The following is a 7,500-nucleotide window of genomic DNA, read 5'->3' on the forward strand; positions in this document are numbered from 1 at the left end:
AGACCATCAGTTTAAATATATCTGCCGATTATCAGTCAAAAGTAGGGTGCGGCTGTTTTCAGTCTCTAGTTAAGTAATTACATGCAATACAAATTTCGATCACACAGAATACAGCTGTTCCCCAGGTCACTAGCCAGCTCCAGCTTGGCATGTGTTTGTGTTCATCCAAGAGAGACGTTTTTGTAAAGAGCCAGTTAAACTCGTGACACAGGGGTTTCATTCTTGCACTGATACGATACAAACATGGGTTCACGTTGCGGACTGTCTGATTAAAGACCGGATGATTTAGGGTTTATCAGTTCAATTCAATAACTTTATATGGTTGCTTCACTGCATCTGGTAATCCATAAGAAGTGAAGGCTCCAGATAATGCAATCAGAGATGCTGGCTGTGGATTGTACTGTATGTGAGCCCAGAGCACTACGCTATAGAGTGAATGAACAATGGGATTATCCAAAGAAAAGAACACACATAGCAGTGTTTTCTGTGGCTTGGCCAAATGCTACTCGGTTATAGTAGTCTACACACTCTGTGGGAGCCAGTGAACAAAAGCATGCTTTATATTTCGCTGTCTTTAACGTATGCATGTGCTTTTTTGTGGAATTGATATATATGCATATCTGTGTGTGTGTGTGTGTGTGTGTGTGTGTGTGTGTGTGTGTGTGTGTGTGTGTGTGTGTGTGGTTGTGGGTGTGTTTGTCACACTACTCATAAATCTATAACAGGTGGCCAGACTTCCCCTTCCCTCTCAAACAGATTGTACACAAAGAGAAAACATTTAAAAACAGGGATGTACACACAGTCACACATGAACACATGCACACACGTCTAAACACACACACACACACACACACGCCTGGGAAAATCACTTGACCCATGACAAATAGCACAGGGTGTTCCCTCTTAAGATTATATCATTGATAACAAGAAAAAGACACAGATATACAACAAGTATCTGAATGTTGTACTTCAGAGTGCACATGGTAGCATTTGACCCTTGTAAATCTGACTTCATATTTGTGAATGCAATGTGGCGTGCTGCTTCACAAGCCTTTAAAAGGCAGAATGAAGGAGAGAGAATGAAAGAGAGACATGAGAAACATGAGAAAGATAATCTGTATATGTGTGTGGCTCTTCTCCTCCACATACACACACATGTATACACACAAGCATGCACACGCCCCTCCTAATGAGAACATAATGGAGTAGATATTGAGCGTTTCTTGAGACAACACAGAGCAAACCCAGCAGTTGCTTAAAAACAAGTTAGCAAAACAAACAAGATATCCCAGCCCACTTTACATAGACACGAGAGGTTGTCTCTCCGTGAAGATGGCTTGAAATGAGGTTTACACTGTACACACACGCACAGATCCAAACACACACACTCACACACACACACACACACACACACCCTTGTTGTGACAACAAGACAGAAGACAATCCAACCACCTGCTCTGAACAGAACAATCATTAGCACAATAAAACAGACACGCCCCCCCCCCCCCCCCCCCCCCCCCCCCCATGCCATCAAGGCATAGTGACCCTTAAATAATGACAACACACTCATTTAAGGCAGTAGCAGATGAACATATAACTTCGCTAAGATGTCGATAGCTTCGATTCAGAGGACATTTGGATGGTCGCATTCCTTATCATTGAAGTTCAGATCCGTTGCAACATTGCATAAAGGACATTCACTCAGTGACCAGTTGACAATATACCATGCAAGGTATACTACAGTGGACCCATGGCCAGCCGCCATACCGTTCATACAATACTATACATACATTTCTGTTTAAAAAAAAAATGCACAACCATTCAATTCATTTTAGCATTCACTACAGACATGTCGAGGTATTCCAGGTAAGAAACTAGCTAGTTGAAAAGTTACGCCTTTCAACTATACATTTGTCATCTTTAAAAAATAAAGAAGAAGGTTTTGTGTCCACCTGACGATATTGCAGATAGTTAAGTATCCAGACATTCACAGAAATACAATTTTACCACCACAAATCAGGTACAGCCAGATATGTTTTGCCCAGTGGAATGCAGAAAAACATGCACGAGACCAATGACATATCCGATGCATTACATCAGCGTGCTTTTGCATTTCCTCGTAGGCTCAACACATATTCCAAGAATCAACAGTCACCTCCCATATTTTCAAAATGAATGCCAATCAACTGACTTCATAGATAGCATGTATGGCTTACACTCCCATGCAACACATCTCTAATTGTTACCAAAAGTCAGGATGACCCCGGAAGGTACTTGAAGTCAATGCACATCAGAGGAGTGCCAAGCCTCAGCCTTATGGGTATGAGATTTATAAAGTGCTGCTCCGTTTGGATGGATTACCCTTTGACCTGAGAGCGTGTTGTGGCTGTAACTGCTCCAGTGCCATGCCCACCCTGTATGCCAATCTGGCAGCGGCGGTGGCGACCCCTGGCCACTTTGACACTAGTGTTTTTCTCTCTCTATTCCACAGTTTACATAGAGAAAGGTGAGGTGCGATGGTAGCAGAAGAGGGGGAATGTATTTTGTTGTATGTCTCTGTACAAAGACACATTTATCAATATCTATACCATCCATTATTGTTAGTGTCTGACCCTTCCGTGTGGAGGTGCTGGCTTTCACAAAAGTCATTACTCAACACTGAATCTGGAAGCTCTGTGTAGGTTGAGTTGAGAAGGAATCTAAACATTGGCTTAGGAGGTGTGGTTCACAGTAAGGTGTTTATTAAATTAGGCATTGAGACAACAGTGAGCTCTAAAGAATGGACAACAGAGGGGAAAGGAACAGTGCTTTCTGCTGTGAGTGTTTTGCAAAATCATTTTCTTGCTTGCATAATCAGATCTCTTTAAGGCGAGTTTGCATCACAGGCAACGCGAGGACCTCGCTGTGGCAGCGGCGGGGATGGTTATGCTTTTCGTCTTGGATTGAAACCCGTCACCGTAACCGATTCTTCTGACTAACACCAAACAGATGAATTCCTAACACGCAACATGCTGAGATCAAAACAAAGCAGAGGATTTAGGCCTTCCTGGGGCCTACATCCTCTGCTTTGAGTGAGTTAAGTAGAAACAAATGGCCTCCTAGCCTGCTTAATATTGGGAAGGGAGCTGGCCACGTAGTTGCTAGCTAAATTGAACTCCAATCCCTAAACATTGAGGGCAATTCAGAAGTGATAGCCAAAACTTAAGCTACATGGTACATACAAATACACTGTGCAAAAGCTACCTTGGTGAGGGCAATGACCCAGTAATAATTTGCTTTAGGGTTACACTTAAATAGCTCCAGGCAGGTAAAACAAAGTCCATATTGGCCATTGATTCCACACACACACACACACACACACACACACACACACACACACACACACACACACACACACACACACACACACACACACACACACACACACACTGCCAACTGAACAGCTCTGGGGAGAGATTTGTTCCAAAAAGTGACCTTTGGTAAGCATCCGGAACATTCAGTTAGTCTCCTAGATATGACTGTCAGAGCACAGTCACTGTTCTCTGATCAATCAAGAAGCATTCCTCGCCGTGCAGCCAAGTCGAGTTTTACCGGTAGCGTGATAAAGTGGCTTTTGGAATCAGGGCTAAAAATACACATTACTTAAAGAGCTGGTTGAACTACTTCTTCTGTCAAGAAAAGGTTCACTATTGACCCAAGATTAGGAGAATAAAACCATTCCTGGAGGCCCTCGGAGATGTAAATGTTGCAGCATGACTGAGAGATAAAGGGATGGATAGTCACGGGAGGCAGAGGAAGGGGGTCAGGAGGTGCCTGTCTTTGCCAACTTTCAACATTCCATATGGAATGCTCGAAAGACATCGGTGACCAGTGACCTGGGTGAGACCACAAACTTGGGAAACACTTGGGAAAGTTCTCAACTATTGGACCCAGTCCACACATCTGTCACTCACACACGTTGAGCGTTAAGCGTCCCAAATATGAGACAAAAGCATCCAATGCTACCCCACACTCACACACACACACACACACACACACACACACACACAGAAACACACACACGCTCACTAACCCTCACCATTTAATCCTCCCCTACCATCTCCACCTCTGCCAGATTTTTCATCTCAAATCAGCGACTAGGTTTTACCTTCCCTTACTTCCAGTCAACAGACAAAAACGCTAAATTCTCCGGCGCCCCCAACATCACCACCAATCACACTCCCAGCATCCCAGATTGGCGTATGCCCAATGGGGTGATTTCGTAACAGGCCGCGCGTCCCAGCGGCCGTCAGCCAATGCCGAGCCGCACTCCCGCCCGGCCGGTAGCCCGTCGGGGATCATGGGCTTGGTTTTCATGGAGGGGTGGATCTCAGAGGCACCTCCCTCTGACCTTCATCATGGACGCCGCCGGACACTAAGTGAGACATATTTTGGGATTGCTTGTGATCCTGGGTACGTGCTCACCCGTCATTTGAACCGGACGAGAGCGGGCTGTGAATCAGCTAAACCCCGGAGCTGCTAGACGGTGCATAATAGGATCGGCCAGCAGCAGTGAATGTTATTGACCTCCAGGAAAGAGATGGGGGGGCGGGGGAGGAGAGGGGAGGGGGGGGGGGGGGGGGGGGGGGGGGGGGGGGGGGGAAGCAGGCATGGGCGTTTAACAGAGAGGAGGGAATGGGTTGGATGTGTAGCCCATTTGGTGTCCAGGCTCCACATATTTTCTGCAGGACTTTAATCTGATCTATTTGAGTGTTTTGTTCTCAGGAATTTGGACCAGGAGGAGGTGCAACTGCATAAGCAAACCATTTGCTTTGCATTCCTATCACAAATGATAAATATCATTGTATGATTTCAATTTTAGAGCACGTTCCTTTTTCCTCTCGACTAGACTGATACAGATTAAGTCCAATTTTAACATAGTAGCAAAAGACAATCAATCTAGGCTGGATACCAAAATATACCCGTTGCCACCAACGGTTGACATTGCATGCAGTGATGGGCCTGAGGCAGTGCAGATCTCTACCCTGTACATCCATCTGAATCACTCCTCCAGGAATATAATGTGCTACTTTATGTTCCATAAAGAGGCCGTTGTATCAGGACAGTCATCCCACACACAGCCAACACACACGCACACATGCACGCACACACAGGTCTTCGTTATGAATGAAAATGTGTATTGAATGAGCCTCTTTAAAACATTTGAAACATGCAAAACGGTCTGATTATCAACCAATCTTAACTGTTTGTGTGTGTGTGTGTGTGTGTGTGTGTTTGTGTGTACATATATATGTATGTGTACGTGTATGTGTATGTCTGTACGTGTGCGTGTGTGCGTGTGTGTGTGTATGTCTCTGTGTCTTTGTCTGTGTCTGCTCGCCTTGTGTTTCCTGTCTGCATTCTCGCTTTCTCTGCTATGGGGAGACACAGCTGCAAATACAGCATGGCTGCTGCTGCAGAACACAGGGCTCAGGGTAATAAGAGGGACCAGCCCGACTTCATCCACTCTGTTGACTCCTAAAGGCCCGGGCAGGGGGTCCGGGGACCTTGAACTGTGCAGTGGCTGTGAGTAAAACTTCCAGGAATTTGTTGCATCCGTCTCCTCTTTTGAAGTCAGACGGACTTGATACAGGTCTGGGAAACAGTCCGAAAACCGAAAGGACTGCTGATATATACCAGCCCTCAATGTACACAGGCTTATTCCATAAGAGAATAAACAAAAGCATGCAATGATAATAATTAGTGATGGTACAAAAATGCCATAACATGTTTCCCAGTGTAACACATGGTTACATCACTTCATGACCTGCACTTCCTTTTGCAGAACATATTGTGCATTAAAGCCTAAGTGAAACTTTTAGGTGTTTAGGGTGTGTTTAGGGTGAAAACAGATCTGGAACGGCTAGCCTCACTCACTAGCGTGCTATGAATTAAAATAGATCATATCAAAAACGATCCTATCCATCGGACGGCCAGTTCCCTGTCCTGCTACCCGAGCACAGGGTAGCGCTTTACAACAAAGTGACAAGTGAACAACACGGCACACACTATCCATTTCAAATATTGACTCTAACCGCAAAGCACACAGATCAATACCATGGACAAGAGCAACAGGTTATACTTTAAACAGCAGCGTGATGAGCACTGACTGAATGCCATCAGGAGGAGCTTAGGGCCCGGGCCCTCTCGTGACGACGGGAGTGCCCTCATCAGGTGACCTGTGCTCTTTGTGAAGCACCAAACACCGGTGGCTCCATGAGGGGGAAAACAGAACAGGGTGTTGAGTGTTGAGTGTCAACGTGCGGTGGGACAACCAGTACCGCTAGTTTCTGGTGTTCGGATATTGCCCGGTGATTCATGGTGTAATGTTTAGCGTTGCTCCAGCAGTTAACACAAGTACAAAAAGGCGCTGTGACATGGGATCCAGGATTACCATATGACAAAAGGTCTCCCATCTGCCAACCCTAACTGTTTTTTTTGGTTTGGCTGTTTCCAAGTCTTAAGAAAAAAGTGTTGCTCTAGCTAAGCCCCTTCTCAAGGAGTTGTTTGAGACGAATCAGCCGTGTAATCCCAAATAGGGAAACGAGTTGTCAATGTACAAGTAGTACTTAATTATTGTAATTATTGTAAGCAGTTGTTATTTGTAAACCAAATGCACTTAAAGGTAAAAAAATAGCTTTGAGTTGTAACGTTCATAAATACCTAGAGAATTATTGTTGATTGAGCATTGATCTCCATCTTATATCTATCTCTTACAAACACTTGCAAATGTGATGATTATATTAATACAAAGGGGTCATGGAGTAAATGCATGAGGCTTAGGGCTTGTTATTCCTATTTAGGACGTTGTAACTGAAGAAGATACATTTTTAAGTGGAAGCGACCCTCCCTGTAAAAAAAACTCTAATGAAGTAACACATTTATCAGCCAGTGGCAATAAAGAGCATACAAGGTTGACCTCAAGATAATTGAGGTCAATTGAATCCACTTATACAATTACTAAGAAAAACATCAACATATACTAATCTAAACAACCCATACCTCCTATAATTGCAGATACAAAACAGAATTGTATTATATGACCATCATTTATTATCAGTATGCATATTATGTGTTGTTGCAATTGTGAGCAGTCGATCACGTCAGGAATGATTGACAGGTGGGCTAGGGAGACAGTTAAGAGTGCAAACTAAGCCTACCTTTAAGGCCCTGGGGCTTGCATGTCATGCAGCTCAATGGAAAACACTGCAGATAAGTTTCTAATAGCCCTAAGCCCTCCGCTGTGGATCCCGACATTAAATCCCCATATTTACTTTTGAAGATTGTCAAGTTGTGAGTAAACCACGAGCTGTTATGAAAAAGCTTTGGCTTCATCATCCTGGTCTAAAAGAGCTATTATTAGGCCTGCTATTATTCCCCGTTATCGGTGGCAGTATTCTAAGAGAAGTATTTCTCTTATCACTAATCCTAATTGCTCCCACCCATGATGGTGTTATCCAG

At 44.3% G+C, this 7,500-nt stretch overlaps 1 protein-coding gene across 1 annotated transcript in view; it reads right to left on the bottom strand.

The window, feature by feature from the left end:
- LOC307079323 (adenylate cyclase type 6-like) overlaps positions 1–7,500 on the bottom strand; it is a 28,816-nt gene that overhangs the window by 12,978 nt on the left and 8,338 nt on the right. The gene's annotated exons all lie outside the window — the stretch shown is intronic.

This window comes from Pollachius pollachius, assembly GCF_949987615.1.
Source record: "Pollachius pollachius genome assembly, chromosome: 8".
In the NCBI taxonomy this organism is placed as follows: domain Eukaryota; kingdom Metazoa; phylum Chordata; class Actinopteri; order Gadiformes; family Gadidae; genus Pollachius; species Pollachius pollachius.